Raw genomic sequence first — 17,923 nt, 5'->3', positions numbered from 1 at the left:
TGCCTCTGCTTCCATGTACCTAGAAGACTTCAATTATGTATCTGGCCAGGAGGGCATCACCTCTTGCTGCCCTGTCTAGTTAAGAATCATTTTTTAGGATATGTGGAAAAGTGCTCACCTTTGAGATGTGCTGACTTCAGAAAACTATTGAGCTCTGGAAACCATTTAAAAAAGTATTGTCCTCCTATTGGTTGAATGGAGATTATAGGTTTTTGAAAGGAGGGAGATCCTTTGTTCATGCCACAGATATTGGTGGAATTTAGGGTCACTATATTCCATATATTCCAATTAATATGCAGTTACTGGCATATTAACTGCAGGTGTAACCATGGCATTTTGTTATATCTGTCTGTATCAGGCTTGCACTGTCTTGAGGAGGTAAATAACAAACAAATAAATTTATATAAATAAATGATATATATATGTGTGTGAAATAAAATAATATTTTGCAGTAAATGCAATGGATAGAATAAGGAAAGTCCTGTAATTGAGGGTAATAAGGGAAAGCTGAAGAATTCTTTATGAAAGGCCTTTTGGAAGAGGAAATATCTACTCTTAGAATTGAAGGACAAGAAGAGGTCATTCATGCAAAGACCAGAAAGAAAAATATGTTCAGAGAGAACAGCAAGCCCAAAGACCTGCATAAGTAAAGAGATTGTTGAGTTCTGAGACCTGAAAAACCATGGTACCCTGTTGCACAGAGAGCTGGAGCTAGATAGAGACCCAGAGAGCAAGTGTCATGTACTGAGGAGAAAAGGTGACCAAGGGCCAAATTACACTGGTTCAGTTCAAGGTAACAAGTTTCTATGAAGTTATAAGTGCAAGGAACAGCTACAGAAGTCTTCAGTAGTTCTGTAAAAAGACATGTTAGCTGCCACATGAAGAATGGTTTGGATGGGCCAGGAGTGGAAGAACAGAGGTTAGTTAGGGAGTTATTTCAGAATTATAGATTAAATAATAATAGAGGTTTGGGCCACAGAGCAAACATTGGCAGTGAGTTGGTTTGAGATTTATATTAGATTCCGATTCTGAACTATGATTTCTCTGGTGCTTAAAAGTGGATTGGAAAATTTTTTTGAATTAGTGACTGAATGACCTTGATACAGGAAATAGAGAAAGGTTTGAGATTTATTAATCAAAGTACAATGGTATCATTTATTGAGGTAAGGATTCCAAGGATGCCTAGGTATAGGAACTATCATGAGTGAAATTGTAGTCTTATTAAATTTGAGGTGAAACATCAAATGAATGTGGTAAGATGGTAATTGAGTAAATTATTAAGTATGCATTAAGTAAAGAGAGAAATGAAGACAGGCAGATGATAGATGATGAGAATTTGGTGAGGTTCATGCATTGGAGGTCATAAAGAACTGGAAGAACATTGGACTTGGTGTAATGAAACGTGAGCTGGAAAGGTAGGAACAGGTCAACAGAGAATAGAATGTTTGGAATTACTTTTGAAGTGACACAGTTTTGTTGATGACAAACTCATGATATTACCATGAGAGTGGATAACTGAATTGGATTAGGGATGAAAACATCATTTCTAGTGAATAGATCAATGGACTGGAAGTCCAGAATATGATACTGTTATTGAGAATGACAACAGAAGTGGCTATGGAAAGAAAGCGGGCCAGAGGGTAAGGCTTTTGTTGTGAAGAGAAATAGTTGGGAAGTCAGAAGATGGCAGGATTGAGGTGAGAAAGTTATAAGATGGCTAAAATGACTTGCACTTCAGCAGTGCAGAATTTAGCAAAATGGAAGGGGGATAAATGACTTGGAAGCAACAGGAGAACAAGAAGGACACTTACCCTCATCTCCTGAATGGATGGGACCTTGCTGAGATTGAGAAAAAGAACATCCTTTACTTGTATGGACTAAAGGAGAAAGAATGACCTCAAAGAATATTCAGGTTAGGGTTAAGGCAAGGGGGTGTAGGGGTTACTCAGAGGAGAGTGAGGTTTCAGAGGAGTTTGCTAATGCTGCATTGAAAATTCCAGAGAAACAGAAGTGTGGGAGACTGCAGGGAAAATATTTTTATGTTTCTGCACAGGCAGGGAGTTCTGAGCAAATTTTTCTGAAACTTGGGACCTAGATTATAAGACAAGCCTAACTTATCTTATGACTGAGTAGATAATGAGATAACATCCAGAGAGATTTGCCTGCCCAGAGCCATGAGTTTATATTTTAAGAGGAGATGAGACTTGAGACTGTAGAGATACTCTTCGATTGTAAATATGCTGGTCTTACCTTTCCTTTGGAAAATTTATTTACTGCCCAAAAGATTAGAACCCAGAGTCCTCTCTGCTATATTTCTAAGGAAACATTCTCAGGAAAGGAGGAGGCAGCTGTCTCTCTCTTATATAAATGTCCAGATTTATGTATTTTTGATTTCTCACCTACAATATTGATCTCCTATGTGCAAGACAACATGTAGCTTTCAACACATGTCTCCAGAGGTAAGAATTGGAGCACAAAAGAACTACACATGTATTATTTTCAATAAGTAATTAATAATCTCTTCTGCTTCAGCAACCTTGTGTGTATATTCAGAATAATACTAATAAATATAGAAATTAAAAACTTAACAAAGGCCATGTGCAGTGGTTCACACTTGTAATCCCAGCGTTTTGGGAAGATGAGGTGGAAGGATAGCTTGAGCCCAGGAGTTCGAAACCAGCCTGGGCAACATACTGAGACTCCATCTCTACAAAATTAATTAATTAATTAATTAATTAATTAAAATTAAAAAATTAGCCAGGGATACTGGTGCATGCAATAGTTCTAGATACCCGGGGGTCTGAGGTGGGAGGATGGCTTGAGCTCAGGAGTTCCAGGCTACAGTGAGCAATAATCTCATCACTGTACTCCAGCCCGGGTGACAGAGTGAGACCCTATCTCTAAAAAATATAAAAAAGAGAAAAAGAGAAAGAAAATGATGCAATAAATACCTCTTGAAGCAAAAGCCAAATTAATGTTAACAATGTTGAATCAAATTGGGTAATGCTATTACTTAATGAAATAAACTTAAAATAATTCAATGTGGAGAACCAAAGATAATGATATGGTTTGGCTGTGTCCCCATCCAAATCTCATCTTGAATTCCCACATGTTGTGGGAGGGAGCCAGTGGGAGGTAATTGAATCATGGTGGCAGGTCATTTCTGTGCTGTTCTCAGGATAGTGAATAAGTCTCATGAGATCTGATGGTTTTATAAGGGGTAGTTTCCCTGCAGAAGCTCTCTTTGCCTACTGCCATTCATGTAAGATGTAACTTGCTCCTCCTTGCCTTCCACCATGATTATGAGGCCTCCCCAGCCACATGGAACTGTAAGTTCATTAAACCTCTTCCTTCTGTAAATTGCCCACTCTTGGGTATGTCTTTATCAGCAATGTGAAAAGGACTAATACAGTAAATTGATACCAGGAGTAGGGTGCTGCTGAAAAGATACTTAAAAATGTGGAAACAACTTTGGAACTATGTAACAGGCAGGTGTGGGAACAGTTTAGAAGGCTCAGAAGAAGTTAGGAAAAGGTGGGAAAGTTTGGAACTCCCTAGAAACTTGTTGAATCACTGTTACCAAAATTCTGATGATGATATGAACAGTGAAATTCATGCTGAGGTGGTCTCAGATGGAGATGAGGAACTTGTTGGAAACTGGAGCAAAGCTGACTCTTGTTATGTTTTAGCAAAGAGACCGGCAGCATTTTGCCCCTGTTCTAGAGATTTGTGGAATTTTGAAATTGAGAGAGATGATTTAGAGTATCTGGCAGAAGAAATTTCTAAGCAGCAAAGCATTCAAGAGGTGACTTGGGTGCTGTTAAAGATGTTCAGTTTCAAAAGGGAAACAGAGAATAAAAGTTTGGAAAATTTACAGTCTAACAATGTGATAGAAAAGAAAATTCTATTTTTTTCTGAGGAGATATTCAAGCTGGCTGAAGAAATTTGCATAGGTAACAAGGAGCTGAATGTTAAGCCCCAGGACAATGGGTAAAATGTCTCCAGGCATGTCAGAGGACTTCATGGCAGCCCCTCCCATCACAGGGCCAGAGGCCTAGGAGGAAAAGGTGGTTTTGTGCTGTGTGCAGCTTCGGTACTTGGTGCCCTGCATCCCAGCCACTCCACATGACTGAAAAGGGCCAATGTAGAGCTTGGGCCATGACTTCAGAGGATGCAAGCCTCAAGCCTTGGCAGCTTCCACATGGTGTTGAGCCTGCCAGTGCACAGAAGTCAAGAATTGTTTTTTGGGAACCTTTGCCTACATTTCAGAGGATGTATGGAATGCCTGGATGCCCAGTCAGAAGTTTGCTTCATGTGTGGGGCCCTCATGGAGAAACTGTGCTAGGACAGTGTGGAAGGGAAATGTAAGGTTGGAGCCCTCACACAGAGTCCCTACTGGGTTACTGCCTAGTAGAGCTGTGAGAAGAGAGTCACCATCCTCCAGACCACATAATTGGAGATCTACTGATAGTTTGCACCGTGTACCTGGAAAACCCGTGGACTTTCAACATCAACCTGTGAAAGCAGCCAGGATAAAGGCTGTACCCTTCAAATCCACACAGGTGGAGCTGCACAAGACCATGGGAACCCAACTCTTGCATCAGTGTGACCTGCATGTGAGACATGGAGTCAAAGGAGATCATTTTGGAGCTTTAAGATTTGAATACCCCACTGGATTTCAGACTTGCATGGGGACTGTAGTCCCTTTGTTTTGGCCAACTTCTCTCATTTGGAATGGTATTTACCTAATGCCCATACCCCCATTGTATCTAGGAAGTAACTAACTTGCTTTTGATTTTACAGGCTTATAGGCAGAAGGGAATTGCCTTGTCTTGGATGAGACTTTGGACTATGGAATTTTGATTTAATGATGAAATGAGTCAAGACTTTGAGGGATTGTTGGAAAGGCATGGTTGGTTTTGAAATGTGGGGATATGAGATTTGGAAGGGATCAGGTGTGGAATGATATGATTTGGCTGTGTCCCCACCCAAATCTCATCTTGAATTCCCATGTTTTGTAGGAGGGAGCCAGTGGGAGGTAATTAAATCACGGGGATGGGTCTTTCCCATGCTGTTATCATGATAGTGAGTAAGTCTCATGAGATCTGAAAGTTTTGTAAGGGGGAGTTTCCCTGCACAAGCTCTCTTTGCTTACTGCCATCCATGTAAGATGTGACTTGCCCCTCTTTGCCTTCCACCATGATTGTGAGGCCTCTCCAGCCACGTGGAACTGTAAGCCCATTAAACCTTGGGTATGTATTTATCAGCAGTGTGAAAATGGACTAATCCAGATAGCTTCAGGTTTAAACAGTTGTCTTGAGATGAAAAGATTTTTTTGTGTGTATGTATGTGGTGGGGAAAAGGATTGGTGGGGATTCTACCTTAGTGTTTGGACTCATTGTCATCTTGCTGAGACTAGTACAGGATCTGCCAGAACAAGTCCCCTCCTGATCAGTTTTTAACTCAGGTAGGCAAGAGTTCCAGGGAAGAGGATTTCATCAAGTGGGCAATAAGCACATAGAAATAACTTTAAGAAGACTGAATTCTTCCAACAACTGTGTGAGTGAACTTGAAACTGTATACTAGCTCATTTAAACCTTCGTTTGAGACCAAAGCCCTGGCTGGCACCTTGCCTGCAGTCTTTTGAGAGACCTTGAATTTCTGACCAACTGAAACTGTGATGTAATAAATATGTGTTCTTTTAAGCTGTTAAGCTTCTAAACTAGCTGACTAGTAATTTAGGCATTAATAAATAACATACATGTCCTGACTCCTAATTAGGGAAGTCACTTTGGTAGCTTGAAATTGTCCATGGTGGTGGACGTTTCTGTCATTAAAACTACTAAATGGTATGAACTGGGGCTTTTGCTCCTCTAGAAGAGCTGGTTGTTAAATATTTACACTCATGCCAATGCATACAAAATTCAGAATTTTGAAAGTCAGAAAGCAGGGTTCCCATAGATAGTAAGATATGAGAACAAATTCAAGAAGGATATTTGGGAAGGAAGGATAACTGGCCTCATAAAGCATTTGGACAGTAGGCAAAGGGTGCCAAGAAGAGAGCTTAATAGAGAACTGGAGAGTTCTTATATGCTTCATGCCCAGAAAAGGTCCCTTTGGGTAGATAAGCATGACTGAGGTATGATAATAAATTGGTACGTGCCCAGGCATATTATGTGGAGCATGAACTGGTGAGCAATAGGATACTGCTTTTGCCTTATTTTCCAACAAAAGAATTAGTACTATTAGATTATCACTTTTAAAATAGCACTGGTACATAGCATATTACTGAGTGCAAAATTCAAATTACTACTAAAAAAAAAAAAAGCCTGGATGTAATAGAAAATCGCCACCATCAGAAAAATTTTGAATATTAGAAAATTTATTCATATTAAAATAACACATGTATTCCCTTAATGAAATTAGTAAATGAGACTGGCCTAATAGAAAATAAACACACTACATTCACTTAGAATTGTTTTAATGTGGAATATTCCATTTTAAATTCATATGTACTTCTAATGATAATAGTGAAATAAATTCACACTGCTATCTTTGTGTTAAAATTAAGGAAACATTTTATTTCTTTGTAATTTTGTTTTATTAGTTACACTTATGTATATGTTACTCATCATTTGTGGTAGTAAATTGTTGCTATTAGAAAGATTGAATAATAGAATGTTTCAATAAGCATGAAGATAGAAACAGGAAAATTGAATGTTGGAGCAGCTAGAGATATTTATATTCGGGGAAGCAGATAGGCAGCCACGTAAATAGTGTCACAGGTGTCTGTCAGCATGAAGCAGAGACTGGAATGCAGAAACAGAAATTTCCTCTTCCGAGACTGAGAAGGGGATGTATGATTAGTAAGAAGAAGGAAAAACTCAAGCCACAGCAACTGGAGAGCCGTCACATTACAAAGATGGGACTAAAGCAAGCACAGGGGAGACAGGTGGAAAAGGGCTTCAAGTTAGACTCAGGAAGATGGCAGGAACTCAATTATATAACTGAGCTGCAACATTAGCCCAGATTAGCGGAGAGGTTCTGGGCTGTCCATCTTGCTCTAGATTATTGAATGGACTTTCTTCTAGGCCCATGAGCTGCAGTCAAGATTGTTCAAAGAGTGAAGCAAAGCTGGCAGTGCTGTGAGAGTTCATAGTGCTTAGCTATACAGAAAAGCTGATGGTCAACAACAAATGAGTTTCATGGTCTAAGTCTGTATGTAATTATTTGTCTGCGATTTCTCTGTACACCTTATAAAATTTTCACTTTCATCTCTATGGGCAAATAAAAACACATTAAGGATATTGACTACATTTAAACAAAAAGTCACCTTTGTCCAATTTCTTTGAAAATTTAGAAAATATCTCTGCAATATAAGATTTAAAACATTATTCCATTACATTTTTGTTGAAATACAAATTCTGTGGAAGTCTTTTGTTTTAAAGTTTATTTCTGAGCATATTTGAACTAAGCACTCTGGACTGACACTTTTTATAGATTGATACTTGGACGTAATGGCTCCAGAGATTTAATTAACGTGCTGTCTCTTTCTTCTGCCTGATCATTGATGAAGCTGTTAAAAGAGCCTAACTGGACCTAATAACCATCCCAGTGACACATACAAGACCCTTCCGATCAACTTAATGAACAGTTATTTGCTACTATACTTTAATAACTATTTACACATCTTTCAACCCATGTGCTAATGCCAGCAAGCAACTAACTTTTTTCAAGTATTATTTCTTGAGAAAACCTGTCAAAAATACGTTCCCAAAATTAAATTTATGATCTCTAAAATATTTCTTCTAAAATAATTAATACAGTCAAATAAAATATAAACTTTATCTACTTCTAAACATTTTTAAAATTCATGGGTATCATAATCTTATAAACTAGAATATTAAAACAATTTTTGCAAATATAAACACCACAATTTTGTATATAATACAATGAAAGAGGAATTAACCTAACTTACAATTTTATAGACAGCCATCGTGATAACACAAATAGATATTTTAATTTTGGTTCAGCATTCAGCCTAATGACTGACTTTCTACTAGAGAACAAAACATTTCCTATAAAAGTTTTAGAATACAATCAGGAAATTATAAAATTATTTAAAGAATATTTTCTGGCTGGGAGCTGGAGCCTGTGGGTTGGAGTCTCAGACAGTAATGCTGTTTTGCCCGGGCTGGGGAATGAGCTGATCCTGGAGGAGGGACAGAGTTGTCACTGCTCCACCTGCAACACATGCCCTCCCAGTACAGTATCACCTGCAAGGTCACAAATTGGAAGTATCCAAAACTGAAAGAAGTGGATAATGTGCTTGGGGGAGCAGCTGCCTGGGAGAGCAGCTGCCTAGGAGAATGTCAACTCTCCTGCCCAGCCATGTCCCCAGTGCGAACACCCTCCTGTTCACTTTATGCAGCACAAGACTCACCCTGCAGATGAGCCAAGGGCAGCAGTGCTCAGTGTGGACACTGCTGGGGGAATGAGGGCCAGGATGGCCTAGCTGCCTCAATGTCTATTTGTCTTGTCCCCCAGGGTGGATTCTCAGCCGGGAGTATGAACTGTGGGTCCTGAGGATCCTTTCTGGTGGAAAGCTAACCCTTTTATTAGAGTGAAGAACCAAAGTCTTAGGAACTGTAGCCCATCTGCCAGTCAGGGTAGATAAAATCATTAATGTCCAGGGAGTTTTTGTGTGTGGGGAGGAGACCCATAGCTAAGTGTGCACTGTTTAAAGTCCTGTTCTTTCATCTTTTATATTTATTGGCAGTTGACATTTCCTCACCACCAGTCAACACTTAAATACTTGTACTGTTTCCACAACTTAGTACATTGTCCATAAATATTTAACTATTAACCGTAAACTTATTTAATCCATTTTTTTCTGAATATTTCATGAAAGATGAGAAGTCTAAAAAAAGAATATTTTATAGTTTATTACTCTTATAAAGGCCTCTCCTCTGCAATACTTTCTTCTTTTTCAATTATTTAAAATTTCCAGAATCCTTTAGCATATATCTAAATAGGTAAAACTAAGTAGAGATGTTTGATGAATATCAAAGCTGATTTGCAATTGCATTTCTCAAGAAAAATAGGTGACATTGGTGGCAACCAACAGCATGTCATTTTTAAAAATGCTTTTCTTTTGTAGGTAAAATAAAGCTTGATGTTGTCAATAGTAATCCATTGGGTTTTATGAATTTATGTAGTGCCATCTACCTGACTCTACCTGGAGCCTACTTATACAGCCATTTTATGAATAATGGTGTTTTATTCCAGATACACAGTATACTAGTTTGACTATATAGTCAAGCATTAGTCTACATTAGGCTTTATTATCTGTTTTTAGATATATACTCTCTATGCTTTTAAATACATTCTTGGCCATTTTTTAAAGCTCAGTACTATTTTAAGACCAGGGTTCTTGCCAAAGCTAGAAAATTTATAATGAAATAAATACTCTCTACTGTTATCAAATGACAGTATTTCCTACTAGTTATCCCAAATTATAAATATAGCTTCCTGTTTTATTGACAAAGAAGTAACTATATTTTAAAATAAATTGGAAGACTATGCATTTGAAATGTTTTTTCAAGATTTTTGTGCCTCTTTATTTTGCTGTGCATAGCAATTTATAACTAAAAGAGATTTAAATATTAAATACTTATACTATGTTGGTTAATGAAATAAAGTCTTCCAAGTATGAAAGGATAATAAAAAAAATTGCAGAGGGACCTAGGAATAAAGATAAAGAAAAAAGTCTTTTAGACTTTTATCATCAAATAATATGCTACAGACCATGAGTAGGTGAGAACAAACAAGCAAATGTTTTCTACCTTATGATAAGGTTCTTTTGTATATTTCAAGATATCGTTTTGTGAATTATTAGAGAGTGATACTAATGAGGTACATACTGAGTGACTGGAATGTTTTCACTTCGTTAACATGGCCAATCACATTGTTTGTCTCATCACCTAAATGTCCCTAGGAGAGAAAATTGCCGATAATCAGAGAAAATCAAGGTAGAAAATTGATGCTTTCTGGACACTTGAAACAACATAGGTCAGGATGCCCTTCAAGAGCACACTAACAAGATGATCCAGGAAAGCTCCTGCCAATTTGGTTGTGGAGTGTCATTTGATCATTGTTAAAACTTTCAAAAGACCTTAAAGCTAGACAAAGTATTGGCTCTAGGTGGGTATAAAGCCAGGATTAACATTTACTGTCTCCCCTTTCTCTGCTTTTCTATATTTCTCTGTCAATAAATATGGAACAGACAATCTCACATGTTAGAGTAATATAAAATAATTGAGTATATTTTTAGCCTTTTCTTTAAATCAATATTAAGCAGCATTAGAATGTAATATTTTTTCATACATATTTGTTGTATTATTCTCAGGCATAGCACTGGGCAGAGATTATTGCCTTGTGATGCAGGGAAAAGTAGTACTGGTTCAAATCCTTGTACAACTCCTTGTGATTTGGAGCAGGCCACTCATCTCTAAAGCCCAGTTTCCTTGTATGTATGTTAGAGATAACACTACATATCTTATAGAATCATTGTTAGGATTAAGTAGATAAGAAATGAATAGCATTGGCACATCTAAAGTCACTCAATTAACAACATAGCTCTCTTTTGATCATGTTATTAATTTTCCTGTGTTGAACTTCATATTCTAAGAAGTTGGCAAATATTTTCAAACACACAGGGTCTCACTTGAAACTACTAAAATCATTTAATATATTGCAAATACATCGGAATAAAAGCACATGCAAAACCATTAAAATATAGATGACTTCCAAGTGGCACTGAATTTAGACCCAGAATGAAATAGAGATAAGTTCTTTGGTTCACTCATGTAGATTTTCTCCTACCTAAGAGTTATCTCTGTAACCTTAATAAGAAGAGTTCCTTTAACTTGTTTTGCAACACCTTATGGCTTGAATGTATAAACAAAATTATAAAGCGCATCTGAAGTGTGAGATATAGTTGAAATCTGTTTATGACATGTGTTATAAGTGTTAGGGAAGTGAGAGTCATGTGATTTGCTCAGGAGACATAGTATTTCATCTACGGTATAGCATTTAGAGTGTTCTTCAGCTGCTAAGAAAGTAACACATAACGTGTGGTATACCTCTCACTTCAGCAATCAACAAGCATACAACAGTACTGCTGCCTGCATAACACCAAATGCATAGGTATCATAAGGGTGTTATACTGAGACTCCATGAATTTCACTGATTAAAATGCTATCAAATCAGAATGTGTCCAATTCAACAAGTACCCCATGTAGCACCTACTATTTACATTTCAAATAACAACATTATGCTGCTAAGAGATACAGCCTAGGCAATGTTCTTTCTGAGAAAAAAAATACCACCACAACATAGTTCTATGGATAATATTCCCATTACATAATATTGCCCATATTTGCCATGAAATATGTGAAATTTTAATTAGTAATGTCACAAACATTTTGTTAACTGGTATGTATAGCTCTTCTTTTTCCATTGAAGTTATATATGCTCAATGGTATTAAAATTTATTTGTATTCACTCAGAGAAAATAATAAGTTGTTTTACAAACCTACATATAAGGAGTTAACTTTCTAGAAATACTGGTATTCACCAACAACACTTTTGTGCGGAAATCAGAAGATTCTGTCTGAAGAACTACAATAACAATACTTTCTTCTCATGTAGGTACCTGATTGCAATAGACACTTGAAAACATTCATGCTTCAGTCAGAATTCAAACAATATCAAACAAAAGAGAGGTAGCAATGACTAAAAATAAACAATACTAGTAACCATCAAGAAAACATCCAAGTAAAGCTCTGACTTTAATATATTGAAAAGCACATTTAAAAATTTTTATTACACACACACACACAGTTGTAACCGTATTATTTAATTTCTTAATCTATGAAGACAGTAATTTGAAAGAGGAGGTCATGGAATACATACATATATATATAACACACACACACACACACACTTTTTTTTTTTTTTTTTGAGACAGAGTCTCACCTTGTTGCCCAGGATGGAGTGCAGTACGATCTGAGCTCACTGTCATCTCTGCCTTCATGGATCAAACCATCCTCCCACCTCAGTCTCTCCAGTAGCTGGGACTACAGACATTTGCCACCAAGCCTGGCTAATTTTTGCATTTGTTGTAGAGACAGCGTTTTGCCATGTTGGCCATTCTAGTCTTGAACCTCTGGGCTCAAGCCATCTGCCCACCTTGGCCTCCCAATGTGTTGGGATTACAGGCATGAGTCACTATGCCGGGCCTAAGAAGACATTTTTAATAGAAGTGCTAGCTAAAGAAAGGAGAGCAGAAACCTATCACAGAGTGTAAAATAATCAATGAATGCATTTACCAAGTATTTGTTGTTTGTTTCCTACATATATGGACTGAGACGCAAAGATGAACAAACACATCTGTGGCCTTAAAGTGAATGAAATTACTCAGTTTTGTTCATAATTTTCTTGTTGGGAAAGCATGAAAATTTAATAGATAAAACAAGTAAAATTTTATTATCTGCATACTTCTCGTATCTGAATACCCTCCCTAGAATTAGACACATTAGCTGATAAGATATCCACCATTTAATGTTTACTCCCATAAGCGACAGTGGATAATATCAGAGCACAAAAATTGAGTTTCTTTTCAGATATCCTGTGTATCATATTTCCTTTCGGTGTGTTTTTATTCCATGTAATAATATTTTGCCATAATTTTAAGTCCATAATTCCTAAATGTAGTTTTTCTTACTTTTTCCTATATCTACTCATCTACTGTATGTATTGCTTCAGTCATTTCTCCTGTTTTTGTTTAATGCCTGCAGTGTCCTGGGTGACCTCATGTTGGGTTCTGAAGAGGACATAAAGATTAACAAAGTGAAATTTTATCCAAGAAAGCATTTTTAACGTAGATGGGAAGACTCACATGTAAATAATGCATCACAAATGCCATAGTAGAGTTTTGAAGGAAGCTATTGATGTCAAAGCTGGAAAAAGCATTTCCACCCAGGGAAGCTCGGCAAAACTTTGTAGGAGACAGGAAAATTAAGCAAGGTAGTGAGCGTTAAGTCGGAGTTTGCCAGATAAAGAATAAGTGGAAAATCGGTATTGCAGAATATGGAACATAGAGTTTGGAAGTAATGCTAAAAACTTACAAAGCATTGAGGGATATGAAACTTTAGGCAGATAATCTGGGAAGTGAAAAAAACAGCCAAGGACATTGGTTATTTCATGTAAAATGATTTGTTGGCGCTATGCATTGTTGACATGGCTTTCGGTTACGGCAAATATCAAAGGAATTACTGGAGTAAAAATCATTGTCCTCCAAACTTCCTTATCAACTTGGAAAAAGGCTGTTCTGTTAGTCTCCCATCTAAGTATGAAAAACTATTATACACGTTTTGGAAAACACGTAACTCCGAATGTGTTTTTTATGTTTTTGTTCGTCTTGTTTTGTTTTTGGTTACACAGGGAGGGAGTCTATGAGCTGCTAAGATATTCTTAGTATCTTGTGTTGATAGTACGTCTAACCTATGGAATAGATACAAAGACCACAGAGGAACAGAGGTGTAAGATCTGAGGGTCTGACCCTCAAAAAAAAGAGACATGTTCATTAGTACTTACAAGAGCATAATTGGTAGCAGATATTTACATGGGGCCTATTATGTATACCAAGAATCAGGCAAAATATAAAGTGATAAACCCTTATAGTTAGAAAACATTTTGGAATCATGTCAAAATTTTCCACAACATCCTTGATAAATGGTCATTCAACATTTTATCATTTCCCCAATGCTCACTTCTTAGAAGGAAATCCATTTACCAGTCCATATCATTTTAAATGTCCTCCTGATAAGGAGTCATATCTGACTCTCTGGAACTTTTACTCATACCAGTTTCTACCTCTGGAAATTCCTAGCATAAGTCTACTTCCCCTTATACACAGTAGATGTTCACATATTTGAAGATTTCAGTCAAGCATACTTCTCTCTCTCCAGGCTAAATATTCTACGTTCCACATTTTACAGGTATGGTTTTTGGGACGCATCACCAGTCCTGCTCCTATTTCCTGTACACTTTTGGGCCTAACTCCGCGAACTACATAAAGGCGTGGAAAGCTCCCTTTACAGCCTTGTTACCTTTTTGGAATAATGTGATACCTCTGGCTCAAATTACTTTCATGTTTACCTAAAGCTCTTGCATTTTTACCCAAACTGTAATTAATTAGTTTCTTCCAGCCTGTATTTTTATATTTAATTGTTGAACAAAACAGAGGTGCATAGAATTTAAATGAAAACTTTAAATATCCTGATTCCACCATCCAATAATTTAGTTATTCCTCTTAAATTACAGCATCTCGAACATATCTTAGATACAGATTATGTGGCTTCATCTGATCTATGATTAAAAACATTTCACAGGACAATACCCAGGACACCTTCAAGATGTGCCCTAAGAGGCTGGTTTCTAGATTGAACATAATCCAGGAGTCACCACTTTGTATAGCCATGGGTACTGTTGCTAGACCTCATTTCTCTACCTTGTTCAAAGGAATATTATGAAGGATTCTGTCAAACATCACCTTCTCAAACGGTTTTGAACTAAACTTGATGAATGGCCTTATGTACTCATGGGGTGAACTGTATCACTCTCTCTTTCCCTTGTTTATAACAAATGTTCTCATTTATTTGGTTTTTCAATGAATGGAATATAAATTATGCAAGGGGTGACCTCATAATGCAAGTGAAACGGTTATGCAGAAACACAAAATATGTTATCCATGCTTCAAAATAATTTTAAAAATCAAAAAGATATGAGGATACTTGAAATAAGAAACATGTACAAAAATTACTAAAATGAAAGATTAAACACTTGTCAGTTAAGAAAACTTGTTAACTTTGTGCATCATCATAAACTATGCATAAACGCATTGCTCTTCATCGTCTTATCAGAGCAAGTATGCAACAGTTTTATTTTTTCTTGCCTTGGTCTCCATATTATAGTGTGAATTTTATAGAATTTATATAATCCTGACATTTCACCTAAAAATATAAGCTTCTTAAGGGCAAGGGCTGAATCTTAATCACCAAGCAGCCACAGGGCTTTCCTAGCACAGAATCTGGCACTGGAAATCTATTTTTTCCAAAAATATAGATGTGTTTAATAAATGAATGTTTATGGGCTTCTTGAGTTGTTAAATGCAAGTTGTACTACCCTACCACTTAGCCCAGATAGCCAAATTAATCATTTTGTTACATAGACTTCACTCATATTTTCTGTCTGCATGTTGGAGTGTCTATCTAAAATAATTTTGGTTTTGGCACAGTAGATATTAAACTGACAGTGTATAGCCAGCAGGCTTGGTAGATTATTAAGGCATCTCCTGCAACCTAATAATGAGAAACCTATGTTATCAGTGCAGAAGTAAGTGCTTGTCTTGTTTCCTGTGGCAGAAGGGTATTCATTCAGATCAATTGAAAACTGTATCAAATTATTTTGAAATAAATTAAAAAGAAGTACAGTTAGGACACAAATATCTTTCTTGGATTTTGATTGGAATTTAATGTGGAGAGTCTGTTCCTACCTGCTCTGATTCTCCCAGTGGTATTATGCTTCAGACTTTGAAGGAATCTTCATAGCCTGAGATCTGTGCTGAGATCACATAGCTTGGCCTATAGTGAGTCCTGTCTATAGAATCAAAGGCTCATGGTAGATCAATACTGCTGACAAAGGCTTGCATTGTTCTCAAATATCTTCTCAGTAAGGTGAAAATTTTCCACCAGTGCAGATAAAAAATAGGGTAGATGTTTAGCAATGGTCAACAATGGAATAGCTTTATCTGAGACCCTCATTTTTCTTATAAAGGATATTTTAGTAAGGGGCCCAGTTCTGTGGCATTCCAAAGTATAATCCTCCCCAGGGAGGTCCTCATTCATCCTTTCTGAGTTGAATTGTATGAGCATATTTGAAATTTGTGAACATGTTTTTAGCAATGAAAACCTTATTCTCAAGTCAAATTATTTGGATCTATCTTTCTAAATCCCAGATCCAACAAGTGCTTTAGTACTCACAACTAACAGATGCACTTAACCAGTTATGATTCCTTATGTTATGATTCCTCATGAGTGATAAAACATGTGACTAAAGTCAGTATTAAAACAAAGCGTGTGTTGGCTCACTTATCTGAAAAGTCCCGAGGTGTGGCTGTGTCAGTCAAGCCTGATCCTGTGGCTCAGTAATGCCACCCATTTTTCTTACCACTCTGCTTTCTGTTGTGTTGGCTTCAGCTCAGTACTCACACAGTCCTGCTTCTCATGCAGTGAAGTGTTGTCTTTCTCTACCCTTTTCCACCTGGTCCCTTCTTTATCCAGCAATAGGTGGAAGAAATTAGTCAATTCCCAGTGCTTATTTAGGTTAAAACTATGGCTTTTTAATTTACATATTTTCTTATGTGAATAACAGCTACTTAACAAGTTTTTAAGGCTCTTTTAGATCCATAATTTGATCTGACCCTGATAATCATCCCAGGAAGTAGACAAAGATTTTATTATTACCTTTCCTTCACAAAGTCAGGGAGTCAATTTCTTGTTTCAGGTCACAGTTAATAGGGGACTAAACAGGAATTAAAGATAGACTTTCTCATCCTAGATCTTATGCATTGCTATCTCTACCATGATACCTCTGCATTGTTCTGGAAATGAGGTGAAGGTGATGCTGTTGGACCAACAGGAGCCTAGTTTGTGAGTGGGGCTGACTGTACTGATCTGGCACAGGCCAGCAATGCACCTGACTGTTCATCTGATGCCTGCACCTCTTGTTCCACATTTGAAAAGGAAAGAACAAAAAGGTGGATGAAAATAAATAAAACAAAGATACATTGACAGATAGTACTTTAAAGAAAAATGAGATGAAACAGTAAAAGTAGACAAGGTGAAAACACAAAATTCAACTGAACAGACGGAATACCCTCAAAGGCCTAAGTTAAGTCTTTTGTCTGAATTTAAAATAGTTAAAAGCAAGAAGTTAGTGCAGTGCTAGAGCAAGAATCAGGGCTACTGCAGAAATCAAAGGGTGCAGCTCTGCTGAAGATTATAGGTGGAATTTGTGGGTTTGGTATCACCAAACATTTGTAGCAAGCAAGGATGGAAACAGAGAAATAACCAAAGACACAAAGAAAAGAAAGGTTTTTCAAAAGTTAGAAGTTAATCAGTGGTAGGAAGAAGATACATAAATTCCACAAAATTTCAATTTCCTATGATTCAAACCAATTTAATCCAAATCTCGGAAATAAGGGAACCACACCTAACTTCCTGTTTAAGAGTAAAAGAAGTACAGGCTATCAGAAACCAGAAACTCTTTCAGAAGTGTAGGAATTAGCTAATAGAGGATTCTAATGCCCAACTCGAAAGCCGTAACAATGGGAACTCCTGTTAAAAATACGAATGTTCTGGATTCATTTCTGAAGATTTAGATTTAATACTTTGAGATGTGGTCAAGAATTGGTCATTTTAACCTGAGACATTTTTAGTAATTGGGCCTGTCCTTGTCAGTTGGGAACCTGTGGTTTAGTGAAGTCTCAACTGTGAAATAAAAGATAAACATACAGAAGGACAAATGATCATTTTAGTTAAAGGATTTTCAACTAAGTATTGAGACTGTGCTACGTAATTCTCAGGTGACTATCCACAGCATTGTCAACATATACAGAATCTTTGTTAGCACTTTATCCATGATTCAAATAAATTATGACTGCGATAAATGCTGAGGTTTTTTTTTTTTTTTCCCCCCCAGAACATTGATTTGTCAGTTTTATCAAATGTTTTCAAACGTGAAGGCAAATGCAATGTTTTGTCTTTGTCGGGCATTCTGACAATCGTAGCAAAGTGTT

Source organism: Theropithecus gelada, chromosome 17, assembly GCF_003255815.1.
Source record: "Theropithecus gelada isolate Dixy chromosome 17, Tgel_1.0, whole genome shotgun sequence".
Taxonomy (NCBI): Eukaryota; Metazoa; Chordata; class Mammalia; order Primates; family Cercopithecidae; genus Theropithecus; species Theropithecus gelada.
Note: the sequence above shows the minus strand (reverse complement) of the source record.